Consider the following 22,556-nt stretch of genomic DNA (forward strand, 5'->3'; position numbering starts at 1 on the left):
CTCGGTGTTGGGTGGGAAGTCCTGCTGCTCCTCTGCTGCTGGCTCGATGACGCCCGTGGTGACGCGCCATCAACCCTCCCGGGTGGGAAGGACTAGTCAGGTGGAGGATCGGCGACGGTGGAAGGAGGTCGGGACGGAGGCGCCGGAGCTCTGTTCTGTAACCAACGCAGGTGTGGCCCGCCCAACGCTAGGAATCTCTCGATGCTTCCCCACCTGCATGGTCAATTACCTCTGCAGTACACAATCGATTGCCTCGTGCCTATCGGGTGAAACAATTGGGGAGTGGTGTCGGCAAACTCACTCACGTTGAAGGGGTCTAGAGAGGTTGGGGTGGGAGGAAGAAGGGCCGGTGCTGAGCTAGGTCCGCCACATTGAATGTAGAGCCTATTCCCACGTAGGAGGAATTTCGACGACGACGCGTTGTCGCCCACTACGGAGGATCCGAACGGGCCGGCGCTGCGAGCATGCAGCCGTTGGGGAGAGTATCTCTCCGCCTGAGTCTGACCATCACTAGGTCTCCCACGCCAAATGCTCTGGGTCGGCGATGCAAGTCGGCGGCTTGCTTGTACAATGCATTTTGCTGCGTGATCCTATCATGAATGCGATGATGTAATGCAGAGACATGCTGGGCAAATGCAAGGAAACCCTAACATGAGGATCTATGGGAGCTAGGTCTAGGGTCGACGGGTGCCTGGCGAGGCGATCTCAAAGGGGCTCAACCGGTGGTTCTGTTCACCGAGGAGTTGTGCGTAACTCAGCGCGTGGTATGACAAGATCCCAAGACGCGAGGTGTTCACCTCACGAGGAACGAGTAGGTTGCCCAAGCTACGATTGACCACCTCCGTCGACCGCGGATGGTAGGCAGTCGAGAACTTGAGCCGTGCCCAAGAGGCTCCACAGGTCCTCGAAGTAACTCGTGAAGCGCACGTCACGATCGGACACGATCGAGGATGGCAGGCCATGGAGGCGACGATCTCTCGGAAGAAGATCTGGGCGACCTTCACGGCGCCGACGCCTTCGCGCAGGGCACGGCGGGCCATCTTCGAAACCTATCCACGACTACCATGACGGAGTCGAGTGCGGGCAGTCCCAAGACGAAGTCCATGCTCACGCCGTCCTGGACGGCGCCGGCAATGGGGTATAAAGTCCGCGCTCTTCTTGACCTGCTTGGCCAAGGCACATACACGGCACTGGGCAACTATGTTGCCAACATCGCGCTTTAGGGAAGGCCAGTAGAATTGGCCTTCCATGGCGGCGATCGTCTTGTCGCGCCAAAATGACCGCTAAGGCCTCGGCGTGACATTCCCAAGTGAGGAAGTCACGTAGTGATGTGCGAGGTACGCACAATCTGTTCTTAAAGAACAGGTATCCGCCAAGGACATAGTCCTTGTAATCGTGGGATGGTCCTCGCCGACTTCCGCTGATGGGGCGAAATCAGGGCAGTTATCGTACCCATCTCGGATGGTCTCGAACCCCAAGACTGTCACCTTCATGACGTTGAGCACGTTGTCCTTGCCCTTCTTGTGCTTGATGACGAAGGTGTAGTCCTGTAGGTACTCGACCCACCTGGCGTGCCGATCGCTCAGTTTCTGCTGCGAGTGCAGGTACTTGAGCGCCTCGTGATCCGAGAAGAGCACGAACTCCGATGATAGGAGGTAGTGTCTCCAATGCCGTAAGGCTTGATGACAGAACTCCTTGTCGACGTGGAGTATCGGCTCGGCATCGTTCAGCTTCGCTGAAGAACTCCACGGGTGGCCCTCCGGCTGAGGACGCCCGATGCCGATACGAGGCATCGCATGTAACCTCGAACACTTTCCCAAAGTCGGAAGCGTAGTACCGCGCTGTGTCATCATGAGCTTTATCTGCTGGAAAGCTCTCGCTGCCGGTGTCGACGACTCCTCCTGAACTGAAGTTCCGTATGAATCTATAGAAAGTCGCCAGTCCTATGAAACTCCTAACGTCGTGCATGTTTGCGACGTGATGGCGGACCTTCTCCGGTCGGCGACACGATGAACCCTAAGAAGGCAACCTCGACGCTAGGAAGCTACACTTCTTGGGGTGGGCGAGAGCTGCTCCTACAGAGGATGGTGCAGACGCGAAGGTGGTCTGCATGCTCGTCTCTGGATCTGCTATAGACGAGGATGTCCGGCGAGACCACGAACTTCCTATGAAGGCGGCAGTACCTCGTTCATGAGACGTTGGAAGGTACTGGGCGCATTGGAGAGGCCGAAGGCATAACCCTCCACTCATATAAACCGTCCTTTATCTTAAAGGCGGTCTTCCATTCGCCGGACGGATCGATGGTACCCACTCCTCAAGTCTATCTTGGAGAAGATAGTGGATCCCGCCATCATGTCGAATAGATCCTGCGAATGGGAAAACGGTACTTGACCGTTATCTTGTTGATGGCACGCTATCGCAACACATGCGCCACGTGCCATCCTTCTTGCTAGGAGGCGGAGGGCTCATGCTCTCCTGGATGAGGCCCTTCCCAAAAGCTCCTCACTTGCCGTAGCAACTCCTCGCGGCTCCATGCGTGTCGGTAGGTTTGGACGCCCGGCACCAAGTCGATGGCATGCTGTATGTTCCTCATCGGGGTAATCCGCAGTAGCTCTTCCGGGAAGACATCTCCGAACTCCGATATGAGAGCCTCAACCTCTGGGTGCGAGGTCACTGCACTATCAGCAGGACGTCAAGGGTGACGGCCAGACACATAGGTGTATCGTCACCCTCGCGCCAAGGTCGCGAGTGAATAAGGGTCCTCGGACTATCACTAACCCTACTGGTCGGTCGCGGCGGCTTGCTGGCGTACGGGTGCCACGGGTGCATAAAGGAGCAGGTGTTCACGCGCCTGCTAAGGTGACGTCGTGATCATATAACCACGCGAGGATGATGCTACCCACCTTCATGGGTAGTACATCACAGTACGTCCTCGGCGTATGTGTTCACCTTCAGGCGCTTCACAGATAGTGATGAAGCGTCGATCCATTGCTCTATCGAAGTCAACCTAAGCCGCTGACCATAGTATCTGAGATCGCGTTGATGCAACTACCGCTATCCACGATCACCTTACATGCCTTGCCGTTGATCTTGATGTACGTGTAGAAGATCGACGACGGATGGCCGCATCATCGAACGGTGTCGGCTGTTGAGCGCCCGTGGCAGTCTAGCGGAGTTGTCAACCCGCGTGATATCCTATCTCTCGCTGCGGGGTGCGATGTTGGCTAACGGCCGACGGACGCACGGCCTGTCACGGTGGGGCTCTCGCGCCTCGATGATCTGGATGAACCCTATCTGTCCATCGGGCCTCGTACTGCGCATTCCTCGTTCCGTGATAGTGGTCCTCACAGAATGCGTCGGCTCCATCGCAATAATCCTGTTCGCTTCCCGACATCAATCAAAAAGTGTAGATGGGCATTGGTGTGCCCGGTGCCGCATTTGTAGCACGTGATGTGTGCTTGACTTGGTGCAGCGCTACGGGCGGGCATCGCCGGTCGAGGCCCGGCTTGCGGGTAGACCCCACCGAGGTGGTTGGGGTCGGGTGCGACCCGAGTGGTCGCGGGTGCAAGCCGAACCGTAGGAACTCGCGGCGTGGTGTGCGCGTTGGCGCCGGGTGTCTTCGACAGGTGGATCCATGTGCTCCACTAGGTGGTATGCCTCATCGACCGCCGGTTGGCAGTCAAGGACCTTGCTGCGCAAGGCGGGCGGTGGGCAAAGAGGCCGATGATGACGCGGGGTCCTCCACGAACGGCAACGCATCCGGCATTCTCGAAAGCCTCGATGTACTCCGACAGAGTCGACCTTGCTTAAGGTCGAGCCACGAGAGGAAGAGTGTCATCTGGTACGGTTCCTTAGCTTCCGCGCCATTTCTGCCCATGACATAATGGGCTATCCTCGTCGTTCGCCGAGAATTGCTCATTCTCCCAGAAGATCTTGGCTTGTCCGCAGCGTGTCTTCGCTGTATCGACGCAAAGGTCGTCATCCATCCTGTACCACCTGAAATACGAGTTCATTTTTGATTCCCAGTCAATGAACTCCTTGGGCTTCCTCGAGCCCTGCGTCGGCGCGCGCTCCTCTGGATGCGTGCACGATGCTCCTCACGCCGACGTCATCATAGTGCCGCTCGGGCGCGGGTTTCCTCGTCGCGGTCCATGGGGCGACGGGCGGGAATGGGTCGTGTCCGCGGTCGTCCCGTGGTAGAGACGACCATCCCGCGTGCTCGGTCCCAAGGCACCGGGTGATGTGGTGGTGGGCATGCACCGTCAGCCCGTAATATGGCGGGGTGGCGGCCGTAGTCCTCGCGTCGTGCGGTGGCTCGTCGAACCGCGGACCACGGGAGGTCGAACCGACGGGCGGATAGTCACGGCTCGGTCGCGTATAGGAGATCAGGTCGAGCATAAGGGACCCGTCGTGCCACGGGTGTAGTCATCCGCGGGCGTGCATGTCCCAAGCGCGGACATCCTGTAGGTCGCGTGGGCTCCTGGCTAGGCGTACGGTGGTGGTACGAGCGATCAGGGGCCTCGTAATCATCAGCAAGGTCCGGTCGGGTGACCACGGTATTCGGGTCTACCAGCCCGTAAGGCGAGGGGCCTCGTGCAACCGGTCCGCCAACTCCGTGCTCGGACACTCGGGCGTCGGTGAGCATCCGCTCCAAGCGCTCCGTCCTGGCTGCCGATGCGCGACGTTGAGCTCCTTGGTCTTCCGGAAGTTCTTCTCTTGGCGGGTACTGGCGAGTGGCGCTTCGTCGTCCTCGTCCTCTACCGTCGCTCTAGGGAGTACTCGGCGGCGGAGATTTCCGTGGTCGCCGCCTCGTAGTATCGGTCGCCCGTAGTCACGCGTGGGGAGTGCTGGGATCGGCGTGAACCACCGGCGATGCCGGTGATTTCGATGCGCCTGGAGCACCCGTGGCGCCGGGTGGGACCGTGTCCTCGATATGGGGTAAGGTAGGTTCAACCGGGCGAGGCGGTTGAGGTCCCGAGAGGTCAATCTCGTTGCCTCGCGACGGTTCGACTCGTCGCGGGAGGTAGAACCTCCGCGTTGCGCCATCCGTGCGGATCGGTCTCACGGCCATTCCTGGATACCGATATGGATGCACGTAAAATCGATGGATGCGATGCACTAGATGCGGCGCGATGCGATGCGAAATCGGAGACGTGCTGTGGCGACCACAGCCTGGCTCGATACCAATTTGATGCCGGACGTCGTCTCAACGGCGTCCACCGAAGGAAGGAACTCGTGTCGTATCGCTAACTGATCGGATTCCCCACGGCGTCAACGATGGATATGCGGAGAACAGAAATGTATGTATGGCGACGAGGGCGATGATTCTACGTGCAATGCGCCCGACAAGCTACGAGAGCCAACCGGAGCGGGACGGGTCGCCAAGCTGGGTCGGTCCAGCCCTCCAAGTCGTCCGAGGTGAGTCGAGGCGCGACGCCGTCGAATGGGGTAACTCCCACTGGAATGCTCACACGCTGCCGGGGGCGCCGCTTCGCACGGGCGGGTAAGACGCTCGTCTTTGTTTCGTCGTTCTCTCAATCTGTCCCACTCACCTATCTAACGCGCGGTGGAGGCAATACGAAAGGATACCGGAAATAAATGACGAAAGAGGCTAGGGAAAGCAGAGTACCTTCGCCGCGCTGGCGATTTGGTTCCGGAGGAGGAGTTGTCGGGTGCGCGGCGATGGCGGCGGCAGCGCGCAGCGGCGCGGCGCCTTGTGGCGCGCGGGCGCGGCGCGGCGGCGGCGGCGGCGCGCGTGGCGGCGGCGATGGCGCGGCGGCCGGCGCGGCGGGCGCGCGGCGAGCGCAGGCGCGGGCGCGTGGCGGCTTGGCGCGGCGGGCGGCGGCGCGGCGGCGGGCGCGCGGCGGCGGCGGCGGCTGCGGCGGCTGCCTTCCTCCTTCTTCTCCCCTTCTCCTCTTCCTCCCCTCTTCCTCTTCCTTCCCTCTTCTTCTTCTTTCTTCTATTCTTCTCCCGACCTGACCCTTCTTCTCAAAATACCAATCTTCAAAATTTAGGTCAAAGTAAGGAAGCGCCCACCTCTTCCCTTATATATGGGTGAAGATAGGCCCTTCCTTAAGTCCAAAAACAGCAAAACAAACAAGGTAAGGAAAGGAAATAATGAAAACGGGCTTGTCAGGCCCAACATAACGAGGGGGGGGTGAAAGAGTTCCTCATGTGGAGCCTTCCCCGCTACACGACAACACGATAAAACCGAAAAGCTATAGAATAAGGTAACCGAAGGTGTCGGTGTGCTCCGGTGGTCGGCGTCCGCGTCATGCCGAGTAACGGAATGCGGAATCCCGTGTTGCTGCGGCGGCTCGCCGTGGTGGCTGGACTCGTCTCGGTGGCGAGCTGGGTAGTGCCGGCTCCTCGGGTGTTGGGTCGGGGAAGTCCTGCTGCTCCTCTGCTGCTGACTCGATGACGTCCGGTGGTGACGCGCCATCAAGCACAGCACGTCAAAAGTGACGTATTGTGTTCCTTCGGCCAAAAGTGCGATAGAATAATCTCGCTTCCGAAGAAGCCAGAGTTTATTTGATGGATGGCAGTAAGCATGATCCATCCCAAGTTTCCTCGTGATGGTTGGGGATTGATCCGATGTAAGCATCGGCTCTAGTAACCCCACGATGCCTAATCTATGCCTAGTAATAAGGGTAAGTAGATGGGTTTGGGTGAGAGGGTTACCTATCCCTCTACAGTTCCAAACAAGACTTGGAATCATAAGTCTATCGGCTCGCGTGACACACCCAAGATCGAGTGTAGTACGTGCGGCGTGAAGGTGGGGGTGATGCATGTGAACGGCGTCTCGAGCCAAGAGGGGTATCCACATCCGAGTCCTCGGAGAGGGAGATATCATCCTCCGCGCCGGTGGAATCCCGACCGCTAGTGCTACTAGCACTGTCCTCTGAGCTAGTGAAAGGGGCTTGACAGTTTGTCAAGCATTCCACTTGTTCAGAAGGAATATGCGATGGGTGGAGGGCGGGTGTGGGGGCGGGGGCAGGCCGGGGAGGGTGTGGAGGGGGGAGGGAGGGGGCGGGAGCGGGTGCGGAGGGGGAGGGGGGGGGAGCGGGTGTGGGGGCGGTGGTGGGGATGGCGGGAGTGGGTGCGGGAGGGGAGGGGGCGGGAGCGGGTGCGGGAGGGGTGGTGGGGATGGGTGCGGGTGCGGGAGGGGTGGTGGGGATGGGTGCGGGGGGTGATGTAGGGGGGGTGGGGATGGATGCGGGAGCAAGGGGGGAAGAAGAAGAGGGGTTGTGTGTGGGAGTGTAGGAAGGATGTGGTGACGGGGAGGATAGCGAGGTGATAGGTGTGGCAGAAGAAGGCGTGGGGAGCGGGGCAGGTGATCGAGGAGCGACGGTAGATCGAGTGGGGGAAGAGGTGATGCTAGCCTCGGGGGCATCGGGGACCATCAGTAGGGCGAAAGAGTTCGAGGTACGCATGTCCTCGCTGACCTCCTTACCCTTGCTGGAGGAGGGAACTCTAGTGCGTGATGGGGATTTGGGGCGCTTCTCAGTACCCTTCCTCACCCACTAGGAAGTGGCAGGGGTAGGCTTAGCCACTGGGGGGTGGTGCAACAGTGGGCTGCACCGATGTAACCATAGGTCGGGAACCGAGAGTCGGTTTCGCGCGTCGCCCCTGGGTTTCGGAGATAGCGGCTGCAATATAATCATCGTAGGCCAAGGACGGGAGGTATTCCTCCTCCGTGGTGGTGGTTTGTGTCGCCTTTTGGCGACATGTATGTAGGGTGTGTCCTAAGACAGTGCAGTGTGTGCAAAACCACGGGAGGTTTTCATATACTATTGTTTGTCAGATCATCTCATCCCCATTCCGGATCAGTATCATGCGGTGTAGAGGGGCGAGTAGGTCGACCTCGACACATACCCGGGCATATCCAGGATGGCTAAAAAGTTGGACATCTTTGTCCACTCGTATGAAAGTGCCGACCGTACTAGCTAGAGATTCTAAAGCCGCGGGTGTAAACAAATGTGGTCGCAGGCCAGGAAAGCCTATCCACATCGGGACAGAATGGGGAGAAACATCACGTGAGTTCCCTGACTGCTCGGCCACCCAGCGAAAGGTATGCATCGTGGAGTCCTTGATCCTCCATGTCGTACGGCTCCAGGCCCGTCGAAAGTCATCCTCTAGCTCGAAGCGAATGAGTACACTCCGGTGATTCTGTGCTCCAATGACCACCGATCCAAGGAAGTTGCCGGGTGCTGCGTATACTCTCGTGATGTCATCGATGAGCGGCCACTTCGTCGCGAACCGCCCTATCAGCGTGTAGGCAAACGGCGCTGCCATACGTGTTACCTCCTCCTTGGAGAAGGTAACCAAGCGAACACCCTCTGTGTTAATATAACCCCTAGGGGTGATCGTGTTATCATAAAGAGGGGGAAAAGTAGGCTTTGGGAGTGAGGTAGTGGGTGGTGTATGTGTGACGCCCGCCACCCTCGCTGCCCAAGTCATACTCGGGAGTGATTATATACCATTAGTGGTGACCGGCTTGGGGGCCTCGTTCACCGGGCTAGGGTGGACATGGTCTCTCGGGTCTGGAACATGTGAAGGTGTGGAGGTGAATGCGGTACTATGGTTGACCAAATCACTTTGTTGGTCAACGCCGCCCGTAGTATCAAAACGAACGTCCCACCTCAAGTTAGCCGGTTGGTCAACGCTGACCGGCTGGTCAATAGTAGCATCGTGATCGGTGGTGATCATTTTTGCAACGTGAACCGTGTGGTCAACAATGACCGCTTGGTTAACGTTGACCGTTTGGTAAACATTGACTGTTTGGTCGAATTTGACCCTTTGGTCAACGTTCCCCGGTTGGTCGACGCTGACCGTTTGGTCGACGTTGACCAAGCGTGACCGTCTGGCCGACATTGACCGAGTGGTCGACGTTCACCGTTTGGGCCTCAGTGACCATTTGGTCGACATTGACTGTTTGGTCAACGTTGACCATTGGGTCGACGTTGTCCATTTTGTCAAAGTTGACCGTTTGGTCAACTTTGACTGTTTTGGTCAACGTTGACTGCATGGTCAACGTGGATCATGTGGTCAGTGGTGACCGAGGGGTCGGCAGGGATCGAATGGTCGGCGGCTGACCGGTTGACTCAGTCGACGTTGGCCGAGTTGACCGTTGACTCGGTCGACGAGGGGCCGAGTCAACCCGGTCGATTCGGTCAATGATGACCGAGTCGACTCGGTCCTGCGTGACCTGATCGAACGGGTCGACCGGGTCATTCCCGACCAGGTCGACTCGTTGATGAGTCACCGAGTCGAAAGGGTCGAGTCGGTCGTTCGCGACCCGGTCGACTCGGCCAGTAGATGCCGAGTCGATCAGATCGACTCGGCCTTTACTGGAACGTTGGTCGCTATCGACGGCCTGGATGGACACACGTGGGATAATATCGAGACAGCCCGCAGTTGACGTGTTAAGCACGTGAGATGTGGGGCTCGGCTGGTCCCGCTGGCTGCTCGACGTGCATGACACATCAGGCGGCCAGCTAGGATCCGCCGCAGACTCAGTGGCCCGCATGGGATTGCGGGCCGCGCTCTTCATTTTTTCTGATTTTTTCGGCGAACGATGAATAAAACGAAGATTTCACATGACAAAAATATACAAAATGTAAAACTGAATGTACCTTAAGATTCTTCATCTCGAGACGAACAATTCAAGCCCGAATTTTGCACGATTTCGTGTAGTATATCGTTCAAATTTCAAAAAATAAAAATCGGAAATGAAAAATTACCTTTGTACTTCAAATTTCTCTAGAATGAGCTATACTGATCCGTTTGAGGCAATCTTTAAGTTGATTCCAATACATTTTAGCCTTCCAAATCCAATGGGACCAGTTTCAGCTCGATCCGAGTTCAGACGCAAAAGTTATGAGCAAATCGCCGATGTCGGTAATGAAAGCAATCATATATTATAATCGTTCCAAACAATAGTTTATTTTTCTGTTAATTCTATGAATTTTAAAGTATTTATGGAAGCTCGAAATAACTATTTATGAATGAAAATGGAAAATTTAATATTTTATTTCAACATTTATCAGCATGGGAATGAATCCGTGAATTTTCTTGAATTTTTTACGAATTGTTAGGATTTTTTTGGAATTTATTTGAAGAGGAAATGCATTTGTTCTAAGAAAAAAAGGTATATTTATATAAGGAAAAAAAGTATTTTTATAATTTTTGAACATTGAAGGGGCGTTTTGCAAACTTTTGTTGCAAAAGACCCTGAAAACAGCTCTCGGTCGCCATTGCAGGCGTAAAGATCCAATTTAAAATTTTACAGGGTTTTATCGCAATTACCAGTTTTATTGTTTTAATGTTTTTGACGTAGGAAAACTAAGGAAAAGGTGACTAAGGGGATGGATGGGTTGACGACAGGTATGGGTAGTAGGCGAATTATAGGTAGGGATAAAACAGTCCACAAAAATTCACGATTGAATTCGGATTTAAAAACCGATGAAAATCTGGTGGTGCAGCTCCGACCCTTTTCGAGGGTGGGAGTACTGTCTTCCCCCACCGCGACGATGCCTAAGCACCGAAATCAATACCCGAATTCACGTCGCAAGGGAATACTCGAGAAGAGGAGAGAAGAGATAGAATCTCAAACCAAATCCAAATCTGATGGTGGTGGAAACTTCTCGGGAAAACACTGAACGAGGAACACTTCGACACCAAAGAGTTTAGGCGTACCTCGGCACCGTAGTGCGTGAAGAGGTTGCGGGCAATTCTGATCGTGACGAAGCTGCGCGAATTCGGGTGTTGAGCGGCCCACTGGACGAGAACGAGGCTGGACGTTCCGGGCGTTACACGGCCTTGGTTGAGTGCGGTTGTCGAAGGCGCAACATCAAGCGTGGGCGAACACCCGCGCGCGCGAAGCAGCGGAGTGCGGTCGAGCGCACCCGAGCGCGCGTAGCGCGCGCGGCTCGACGGGATGACGGCGTCCGGACAAGAGCAGCCGGAATGCGGCCTCGGGCGGCCCTGGCGAAGGCTGCCTGGGCGGCTCGGGCAGCGCGTTGGGGCGCGCGAGCAGCGGGGGGGCGGCACGCAGCGGCGCGCGCGGCGCGTTAAGCGCGAGGCGGCGCGGGCGGCACGTTGGGGCGCGAGGGCGGCGCGCGGGCGGCGCGGGCAGCCTGGGTGGCCCCTTCGCGGGCTACCTGGGCAGCCTTGGGCGAGAGAGAGAGGGTGAGAGGGAGAAAAAAAAAGAGAGAGAGAGAAAGAGAGAGAATGGAGAGGAGACGGGAGGCCGATGTCACGAGGCGACGGCGGCGGCGGCGGCGGCGACGACGACGAAGGCTAGGGTGAAGAGGGACAGGGGAGGCTGGGCAGTCCTCCAAGAAGAGTTAACAAAACTCAATTCTTGAAATAATGACTGCCTGATGTTTCTTGTAAACAATGGCCTATATATAGGCCTTGAAGGAAAGAGAAAATGACGAGAAAATAAAGATGTGCGCCGTGTCACGCAAAAGGGGAGTTGTAGATCTGCCTTTGGCGTCGTGTCATGACACACGTAGGGACGTGCATGGGTGGAGACGTGCTTGTCGACGGTTGTGGCATGTTGACTTCGGTTTACTCCGGTTGACCGTGGTCCATAGCGGGCGTGTTGACTCTGGTTGACCGTAGTCCATAGCGGGCGTGTTGACTCCGGTTGACCGTGGTGACGCGTTCGGTGCTGAAGTGTTGGCGTCCTCGCCATCAATTTTAGAAGAAAAGTGGATGAGAGAGAATGCGGGGAGGACAGAGACACAAATACTTTAGGGCGGCGTTTACTTGTAACTTTTAATCTTATAAAGGGTTTCGTCGAAAAAAAACAGCAAGGAGTCTCTCGCGTGTCGACGTGGCACTCTCTTGGCCGTCAGATGAGAATCGGATGGGGTGTGAACAGAGAGAAGCTCCGGGAGGTAATTTCTGTCTTTATTTCATGTTATTAGCACAATTTTATGCATTTAAAGAGCTTAAAATGGGGATGTTATCACATATTTACATGAAAATAGTGTTTTCAAGTGATTTCTGATTTTTCCCTAGTTTTCTGTTAATTCTATGAATTTTAAAGGATTTATGGAAGCTCGAAATAACTATTTATGAATGAAAATGGCAAATTTAATATTTTATTTCCACATTTATCAGCATGGGAATGAATTAGTGAATTTTCTAGAATTTTTTACAAATTTTTAGGATTTTTTTGGAATTTATTTGAAGAGGAAATGCATTTATTCTAAGAAAAAAAAGCTTTTTTGGAATTTATAATTTATGAACACTGAAGGGGCATTTTACAAACTTCGGTTGCAAAAAGACCCTGAAAACAGCTCTCAGTCGCCACTGCAGGCGTAAAGATCCAATTTAAAATTTTATAGGGTTTTATTGCAATTACCAGTTTTATTGTTTTAATGTTTTAGAAGAAAAGCGGACGAGAGAGAATGCGGGAAGGATAGAGACACAAATACTTTAGGGCGGCGTTCACTTGCAACTTTTAATTTTATAAAGGGTTTCGTTGAAAAAAAACAGCACGGAGTCTCTCGCGTGTCGACGTGGCACTCTCTTGGCTGTCAAATGAGAATCGGATGGGGCGTGAAGAGAGAGAAGCTCTGGGAGGTAAGTTCACCGCCCGTGGGGCGCATGCGACGTGCACGCACGGGTGGTGACATGGCGCATTGTCAATGGAAGTTTCCGCGTCCAGACGCACGCAAAGGTGCGTAGCGAAATGTACGCAAATCCCACTTTTTGAATTATTCTTTTGTTTTCTTATTTTCGCCAGGGGGTACATGGCGCAAGGAGAGAGCACCCGCCGGAAGAATTTGGAAAGTCGCCGCCAATAAAATGGCCACACGTCAGCCTGCGGTTAGGAGAAATAAAGAAATGAATAAATGAATTAATCGAATGGTTAACATTGGTCTAAATTCATTTATTCATAACTTTTGATACAGAACTCCGATTGAGATGATTCTTTTATGGATTTGATCGTCTTGAACCCTCTTTCTATCTGTACGGTTGGATCATTGAGATCAGGCCTGCATTGATAGATAAAATTTAAATACTCGTAAGGGATAAAATGGTAATTTATTCCATTTTACTTAGGTATAAAAGCCCAATTTCGAGAGGGAGGGATCATTGTTGATGGTTCTCTATCACAACTGCAAGACAGAGAGGAGCCCCAGCCTGGATCAACCTGTTTGGTACTTTTTCCCTTCATTGTATTTGAATTTTGATGCATTTTGAATGAAATTAGTTAAGTTGTTTGTTCCTTCTTCTTGACTCTGATCTGAACTTCTAAATCGCTTGGCTTGAGCGGCATGTACAAGCCCTGATTAGGATTGAGAGGAGAAAGTGAGGAATTTAACTAGTCATTCAAGTGCATTCCCAAAGAAAAATTCTAAAAAAATAGATTTAATTTTTAGGAGATTAAAGTTCCCCCATTTCATTTCTGAATCAGCAAACTCACAAAACCAACCAAACTCAAATAAAAAATTTCTTCCAACCTCTCTAATTGACTTCTTTGACCATTTTATTTGGATCAAAGAAGGCAATTTAGAGCTCCTCATTTCTTCTTTTCATCTCATTTCTTCTACCCCCCTTTCTAAATTTCTCTTCTAATTAGGGTGAATGATCCTTGTTGAAGATCAAATTCACTCTAATTAGGGTTAAACTACTAAGAAAACCATCAAATTGCATTCCTTGCGAGCTTCCCTTGGACGACACTCGTACTTATCACTATACACTTTAAGTAGAGTCTTTATAAATTTTATTGCATAAGCCAAAATTTACAACGACAAGGGCTAAAAACTGCATAATTTCTACCCCTATTTTTGGCTTATCAGTCCACGGTACTGGGGTTCTGCTCTAGATTTCTGACCCCTAAGTCCGTCCCTAATCCGTGGACGAAGAAGGCAATCTGAATCAGAGGGTTTCATAGAACTTGCACCTCATGCGATATTCCTCAAATTCCTCGATGTACTCGCTGACCCGTCGTCGACCTTGCTTTAGGTCCATCCACTTGAGTAACAAGCGGGTCATGTAGAGCTTAGGGATGTACTTATCCTTAAGCTTGCGAGCCATCGCGTTCCACGTGTGGGGTGGATCTCCACGGTGTCGGGCAGCTTCCTTCTCGTTCTTCCAGAAGATCTTGGCTTGCCCTCCGAGACGAGCTTTGGCGTAGGATACGCAAAGGTCTTCGTCCGTATCGTACCACTGGAAGTAGCTCTCCAGGTCAAATTCCTAATCCGTGTAGTCCTTCGGGTTCCGGGATCCTTCGAAGATAGGTACTTCCATGCACACGCTCTTCTGGATCATAGCACGATGCGCCTCATGTCGTCTCTCTCGTTCATCATCCGGATGACGAGCGGGTGGGGCTCGAGGGGCCTCCCTAGCGCCTACTTGCCCTACATAGTCCGGTGCGGGTGTGGCTGGTGGGGCCGGTTGTGGATAGTAGACCGCCTCCGGGGCGTAGCCCGGGTGTGGGTAGGCCGCGGTCGGCCGCTGGTGGTCCGGTATGGACCGTTGGCTCTGGATATGGATGGGGAGCGTAAGTGTGTGCTACGGTAGGCTGACCGTGCATGCCGATCGGATAGGTCGACTGTGGTGCCGGCGGATACCCCACGGGGTAATGTGGGACCACGATAGGTGGCGCCGGCGGGTGTTGTGGGGTTGAGGCACAGACACGTGTGCTGTACTATAGTATGTCGGTGGCCCGTAGGTAGCCGGGGGTGCCGGAAGAGGGGCGACATAGGGTAGCCCACTCGACCCTGCGGTACAGGTCGGCACATAAGGCGCCGGGGCATGGGTCTGCACGGGAGGAGCCCCATGATGCTGACTAGGCAGGGCATAATGAGGGGGCGCTTCGCCTTCGATGGGTAGTGTTCCCTATCCTGCCGATAGGATCATTCCTCGGGGTAGCGCTGAGTGAGATACCCGTCGGGTGGTGGCGATCTTCGTCGGTGATTCTCCCAGCTCCGTTGCTTGTGATGTCGAGGTTGCCACGCCGGCTGGTCGTAGTGTCGTGCTGCTGCAGATCTTGGGGGAACATAAGCCAGGACCGGAGCGGGGCTGCTCGGCATGGGGGCCTTGCCTAGACGTTGGAGTATATCTCCCGACGAGCTAGTGGTCCGGTGACCACTAGGCGGCGCTCTAGGGCTAGCCGTGGAGGAGGACGCACGGTCCTCGGTCCTAATGGTAGGGTGAGGTGATGCTATCCCACCGTTCGGAGTAGGGACCCGAGGGACGGGGGCCTGGACCGGAGGAGGAAGAGGCAACGGTGTCTCCTCGTTCACTATTGGGTCCTCATGATACGGTAGATCTAACGGATCTCCCGGGTGAAGATCCTCTATGTTCGGATCAAATTCATGATTCGCGCTGGAATCTTCTGCGTCGGCGTTCTGCATATGGGCCCGTGTCCGAACCATTCTACGGTCAACTTCTTTAGAAATAAGTACCGGATCTATCTAGATGAGGCTACTAGATGAGATGAATGCTATGACGTGCTTTTTTTCTTTTTTTGTGCGAATGCAAGTGAATTTTAAAAAATATGCGATGGGAAAATGAAATGGCAAACAATAAATGCGAAAACGAAGAACTATATCTGACCGATCGTGTTAAGCAAGCGCTAACACGACTAGGCTCTGATACCAATATGATGTAACACGGTAACGCCGGGATTGACGGCTCGTATTACGTCACAAAATGCGCAAATTCATACGTCATTAGGATGATGGATGCACTTTTAGAATTCCCCAAGAGCGGAAAAGGACGGGCCGACGATGGGGGGACGATACAATAAATCCTAAGAGGACGACTAGATCCGGCTCGACTCCGGGTGACCCGCGGGACTTCACGATCGAGCACGACGCGAGGGGCGCTTGACTGCCCTTAGGAGTTCACCTTAGACGACTAGAATCTGATCGTCTATCTCAAGGAAACCCTATCACTCGACGAGAGGTGGCTAGCCTATTCAGACGTCACGAAACTGAGCAGTAGAGGAAATCGATAGGGGAGACAGCACTGGAAAAAATAATTATATTGAGGGAAATAAAGGGAAGATCGAGTATGAACCTGGGACATATGCTCCAAAGGATTGGTGACGAGCAGTCCCAATGAGGGATGATAACATGTTGCACGGCCTGGAGGGCGCCGATCAGTCAGAGGAGTCAGCGACGGTGTAGCGGCGGAAATCGTGCGTGAGCGCTCGCCGCAGATCATAATCGCAGAGCAACTCCGGCGTTTGCAAACCGGCCACGGCGGTCACCCACGCAGAGAGGCTTGCGGGGAACGGATGTTGTCTACAGCAGGCGGGTAGGCCGGCAGAAGAACAGCCCGTGATTTCGCGCGGGCAACTGTTGAGGTCGGCACCAAGGGAAACCGACAGAGGAATTATCGGCGACCGCAACTGTGAGGAGGCCGCGGGGAACGGACGTCGTGTACAGCAGTCAGGGGAGATCGGCAGAGAAACAGCCTGTGATTTCGCACGACAGCGGTCGTGGGCGGCACCCGGGGGAGCTGGCAGAGGAATTATCCACGACTACGAGGTGGCAGCGGGAGGAATAGTGCCAAGGAGAGCCGGTGTCGGAGGTACCCGCAACCACGAGGGGACAGCAGGTGGACCGGTGCCACGGGATGCTGGCGGATGAGTTTCCCGTAACTGCAAGGGGGCTGCGTACGGACTGGTGCCACCGGGAAGTGAATGGCGACCCGAGAAATGACGAATTGGGAGCGGAGAGGTTGAGGGGAGGCGCGGACGCAGTGGTTCGTTGCCGGCGGGGTCGTCCTTCCACAGGCGGGGCAATGGCAATTCTGATCTCTCCGAGGGAAGCTGGATGGTCTCCATAGAAGCTGAAAGGACTTGCCGAAGGAGGAAGATGACTAACTTCTATTCTTGACTTAATCGATAAGAAAAACTTAAAACATTGCAACAAAGGGTTGGTTTCACAAAGACTCTCTTTTCTTGTCCTTGGGCATGCCTCCCCTTTATATAGGATAGAGGGGGGGAGGGTGCCAAGAGACGAGACTAAGGGAAGGGGTCCGTCACATGACGTGGCCCTCCTCTTTACATGGCATTTCATAAAAGCGAACAAAGCATCAAAGACGGGACCGGTCAAGTACACGACTCGGTCCGAAACTGTCACTTAAATAAATAACCAGAAAACTTACTTGGAGTCCTTGAACTCCGAGTCACGGGCGTCGGCACGAGCGGCTCGGAGGGGTCGAACATCTCTCGTGTCGGTGTTGTCGCAATGGTCCCCCATCATTTATCTCTATCTCTATCTCTATCTCTACCTGTATATCTATCCCTATCTCTATCTCTATCTCTCTCTCTATCGCTATCTCTATCTCTAAATCTATCTCTATCTGGATCTTTATTTCTATCTCTATCTCCGTCTCTATCTCTATCTCTATCTCAATCCTTTTCTTTATCTCTATCTCTACCTTTATCTCTATCTAAATCTCTATCTCTATATTTATCTCTATTTCTGCGTCAATCATTACCTCTATCTCTATCTCCTTTTCTATCTCTGTCTTCTATCTCTCTCTCTATCTCTATCTCCTGCTAAATCTCTCTCTCCCTATCTCTATCTCCTTCTGTATCTCTATCTCTACCTCTATCTCTATCTCTATCTCTATCTATATCTCTATCTCTATCTCTATCTCTATCTCTATCTCTATCTCTATCTCTATCTCTATCTCTATCTCTATCTCTATCTCTATCTCTATCTCTATCTCTATCTCTATCTCTATCTCTATCTCTATCCCTATCTCTATCTCTATCTCTATCTCTGTCTCTATCTTAATCTCTATCTCTATCTCTATCTCTATCGCCGTCTTTATCTCTACCTCTATCTCTATCTCTATCTCTATCTCTATCTCTATATCTATCTCTATCTTTATCTCTATCTCTAGCTCTATCTGTATCTTTATATTTATCTCTATCTCTACCTCAATCTCTATCTCTATCTCTATCTCCATCTCTATCTCTATCTTTATCTCTATCTCTATCTTTATCTCTATCTCTATCTCTATTTCTATCTCTATTTCTATCCCTATCTTTATCTCTTTCTCTATCTCTGTCTCTATCTTAATCTCTATCTCTATCTCTATCTCTATCTCCGTCTTTATCTCTATCTCTATCTCTATCTCTATCTCTATCTCTATCTCTATCTCTATCTCTATCTCTATGTCTTCCTCTATATCCGTCTTTATCTATATCCCTATTTCTATCTCTATCTCCATCTCTATCTCTATCTCTATCTCTATCTCTATCTCTTTCTCTATCTCTGTCTCTATCTTAATCTCTATCTCTATCTGTATCTCCGTCTTTATCTCTATCTTTATCTCTATCTTGATCTCTACCTCTATCTCTATCTCTATCTCTATCTCTATATCTATCTCTATCTCTATCTCTATCTATATCTCCATCTCTATCTCTCTTTCTATCTCTGTTTCTATTCCTATCTGTATCTATATCACTATGTATATCTCTATATCGATCTCTATCCCTATCGTTTTCTCTATCTTTTCTATTCTCTATCTCTATTTCTACCTATATCTCTATCTCTATCTCTATGTCTATCTCTTTTTCTATGTCTATCTCTATCTCTATCTCAATCTCTATCTCTATCGCTATCTCTATATTTATCTCTATCTTTATCTCTATCTCTCTCTATCTCTCTCTATCTCTATCCCTGTCTATATCTTTATTTCTATCTCTCTTTCAATCTCTGTTTCTATCTCTATCTCTATCTATATCACTATCTCTATCTCTATCACTATCTCTTATGTAAGACGACTAGGAACTGGACAGTTGAAGAGACGGAGAAATGATAAGGACGAAGGGAAGGCATTGGATGGATTGGACAAGGGAGGGATAAAACAGCCCACATTAATGCACACGGCCGTATTTGGAGTTTAAAACTGATGAAATACTGGTGGTGCAGCTCCAATCCTCGTCGTGGGCGGGAGACCCAAAACGGCTCCCACTGCATAATCTGAAGCATCACAAAAAATCTCAAAGGGCTCAAAAAATGGTAAGCTCAAAATGATAAGCTCAAAAAATGTGTGTTTATATGTCGTTATTTAGGGATTTTTCGAGCTTAATCACTAAAATTTTTATATCCCTTAATACTTGAGTAAGGGGTCGATCCTAGGGAGGCGACGGTGCATTCAGTTGTCCTCAAATCAGGGATTAGCACTAAAGTTTTAATAGCCAAGCTCCATTTACTTTTGACAGATTTACTGATCAGTTAACATCTCTTGGCCAGATTTACTACTCATCCACTGCAAAGTGGCTTAAGTAGAATTGTTTTTAGAATATTTTTTTCTTTCGTCAATTAGAAACGATTAAGAGAAGGAAATTGATCCCAATAGTTGTTACCAAATGTTTTTGCTAATGATTAATTCAAACTTATCCTGGACTAGGATGCCTAAGATAGTATTTCTCACGAAGTATATTTTTATTTGATCAATTTCTCACGGATTTAGGAAGTTTAAGCGGAGTTTTATTATTTTTATTCATTTTATACCAATTAATTTCAAATTGTAGCTATGTCCTCAAACCACAAATCGTGAATGTGATTCACGATTTGCTGAATTTCAGAGGCGAGAGATTGAAATTTTCTTGATTAGATGGAACGAAAGCGATTAGGAATAGAATGTTGGTAATAGATCTAAGTGGAATAATCTGAAAACAAACTAAAAATTCACAAGCTAAATGAGTAACGTTGGAAATGAAAAACAACGACGGCAAGCGTGAGCTAAATGAAAATTTTCAGAAATTTAACAATGAAATACGGTGAAAAGCTTAAAGAAAGATAGACCTAGATGTACCAGGAGCAATCAGAGAGTTAGTTTGAGCTAATCCCGAGCAATGAACGCCGAGTTCTTCTCCAATTTGGTTTGAATTTGACGAAGAATTGCGGCGCCGGATCTGCGAAATTGCTGGTCCAATCCGTCTCCAAATCACCCCTGGCGATTCTTGAGTTTTGAGGGAGGCCAGGCGATCCTTCCTTCAGCTTGAAAATCAACAACGAGTCAGAAAATTCGTTTTCTTGCCTTTTATCGCTGCGGAATCGGAAGAACAGCTCTTCCGATTCTGTTAGCATTTTCATCATTTTTGCGTTGTACGCTGAGCTTACAACCCGACGTGATTGGCTCTTAAATCCTTCGCGTATCTTTCACTCGTGCGCGACACACACGAAATCACGTGTGTGCGTGTCGCGCACCAAAGGCGCTAATGGGCATTCTGATCCGCCGATGCCCCGCTGCTGGCGTTGCGTTATTCTGTGCGTTCTGCGGGTGTTAAAAGAAGAATTTAGTGCTCAAACCGGCCCACTAAGGGCCGGTTTTAATAAAAAATATTTATTTATATTTTTTATTAAAAGAACACACAGTAAATTGTAAAAATCATTTCTAAATGCATGATAAAAACTAATTATTCATTTATAAAAGACTTTAATTTTTAGCTTCTCTTTATTTATAGAACTAGGTCAATTACAATCATTTAAATTGTTCCAATCATCATTTTAAATCATTTAAATGTGTAAATTGACCTAAATATTGATTAAAGTTATTATTTAACTTGAAATTCAAGAAGTTTATTATTTTAACCTAGAATCATGATAACATGCTTGAAAAACTAATGTTCTATGCATGAAAATCCCAAAAATCTGATGAAATGTGCACTTATTTTAGCTTCTATTTGGATGTTATCATAACCCCCCACTTTACCTATTGCTAGTCCCTTAGCAATAACTGGGATGTCAAGGATGAGACATGTCCAAGATCCTGGGTGCATCATAAAACCGAGTAGTTTAAGTTTCCCCTTCATGTGCCGTGTGAACTAACCTTGTGAGGAAAAGATTAAGTAGCTCATAAAGGGTCCTCGTTTTTTCTCGACAATAGTCATTGAATCTCAATGCCTAAAGAGTAAAACAAATTGAAAAATTCTTCTATTCACATGATTTTTCACCCCTATCCTTTGGTGTTTGTAAATAGGGTTTAAGGTCGATTCCATCTATCCCGTGCCCAATTGCAAGAATTTGTAAAAGTAGGTACGGCTTGTCACCATTTACGGTTTGCCATTTATTATGTGCAGAGCACTTGATTCCTCACTGCTGTTAACAACTTTGTGCTGAACACTTATTTGTGGCTGACGCCACTTATTGGATATGTCGTAATACAACTTATTCCACTCTTTTTTTGGTTCTTGCACATGGACACTAAGAGATTTGGAGTGATAATACCGCTAACATTCACCATTGGTTATGGGTTACTCCCATGATAGAAGAACGTTTGGATCGAGGGAAGAATTTTGGATCAGGAAGAAGTGGGCAAAGAGATCCTCTGACTATCTGAGCTTAAACCCCGAAGGGACTCGCCTACAGAGCCACTCCTTACAATGGTATTCAACAGCACAAAAAGGTTACCCGATCTATCATTTAGCAAAACTTGGAATATCATCGCAGTCTATCAACCTCCATTATTCCTATGGTATAGCAAGGTAACATTTTGCTTATCTATCCAAAATTCTTAGGTGGCAGAGAAAATATACCTATATGGCATCTACCCCCCACTTATGTTCGTTCATGGTTGGGACTAAAGAATGAAACTAAATGCACTTCTAAACCAGAAGAAATAACAAAAATTAGCAAATCATAAACAGAAGTTAGAGAAACTCACCTTGGGTGTAGTGGCATTGTTGTACCTTACTATTGGGATGATGACACCTCTTGCATGTAGGAACATACTTCAACCTTGCTGTTGAACGATTTGCCTTCTTCCTTGTTTAACTGCAATAAAGAAAATAGGAGCCAAAGTTATGCCTAACTTGGCACTCTCCCTTTTTTCTTTTTAAGAAAGAGTTTTATTAAAAGCAAACAAAAAGCATGCCACTAAAAATTAGATCTCATGATGAAAGTTTGATACTACTACACTAACACAAGTAATTCTATTCCCATATGGACGTATTTGTATTTCATGGTGGGTAGCATGCCTCGGTGACTCCATGTATTTTTTATAGATAATGAAATTTTAGCATATGGACACCAATTTAATAAGATTTTGATTTAACCAAAATAAAATAATCCATGAAATATCCACATGATCCCCTAAAAAGATATTCAAAGATGGATTCCTGACATGATATATCAAGTTTTTTAGATGGGATATAATCTTGAATAACCGAATTGGAAAGAATTTTACGTTCCATAAAATGATCATGCCAATCTGAAAATAAAATATTTTTTAATAGAAAATGCAAAATGCTAAATTCATGAAGCATGACTATTTGAAAATCTTGAACTTGATAACTCCTTTTATCATTATTGAAAAGATGATTATGCCAATCAGTGTAAAAAAATTTGGTTAGATTTGGCATAAGAATCACTTCACTAGTTATTTTCTGCTTGAAAGATATGACATGAAGAGGGATGTGTGTAACATCAAAATGATCATTCATTGATATTAAAGGTAAATCATCAAACAAATTGTTTTCAACTATTTTAATATCATGAATGAAAAGTATTTCCTGATCTTCATGATAACAACATATACTCATATTGTTATTCTCATAT

At 49.7% G+C, this 22,556-nt stretch overlaps 1 long non-coding RNA gene across 2 annotated transcripts; it reads right to left on the reverse strand.

Moving 5' to 3' along the window:
* Positions 1-16,022: 16,022 nt before the first annotated feature.
* On the reverse strand, positions 16,023-20,243 carry LOC144709813 (uncharacterized). 2 transcript variants are annotated; one of them, XR_013583111.1, is made up of 3 exons: positions 19,813-20,243; positions 17,143-18,974; positions 16,023-16,833 (listed from the first exon to the last, which is right to left on the reverse strand). It is a non-coding gene; the product is annotated as an uncharacterized LOC144709813 (long non-coding RNA). The 2 variants fall into 2 exon arrangements; XR_013583110.1 differs by lacking the exon at positions 16,023-16,833 and having other exon boundaries at positions 16,881-18,974.
* Between the last annotated feature and the right edge of the window lie 2,313 nt (positions 20,244-22,556).

Source organism: Wolffia australiana, chromosome 1 (assembly GCF_029677425.1).
Source record: "Wolffia australiana isolate 7733 chromosome 1, ASM2967742v1".
Taxonomy (NCBI): Eukaryota; Viridiplantae; Streptophyta; class Magnoliopsida; order Alismatales; family Araceae; genus Wolffia; species Wolffia australiana.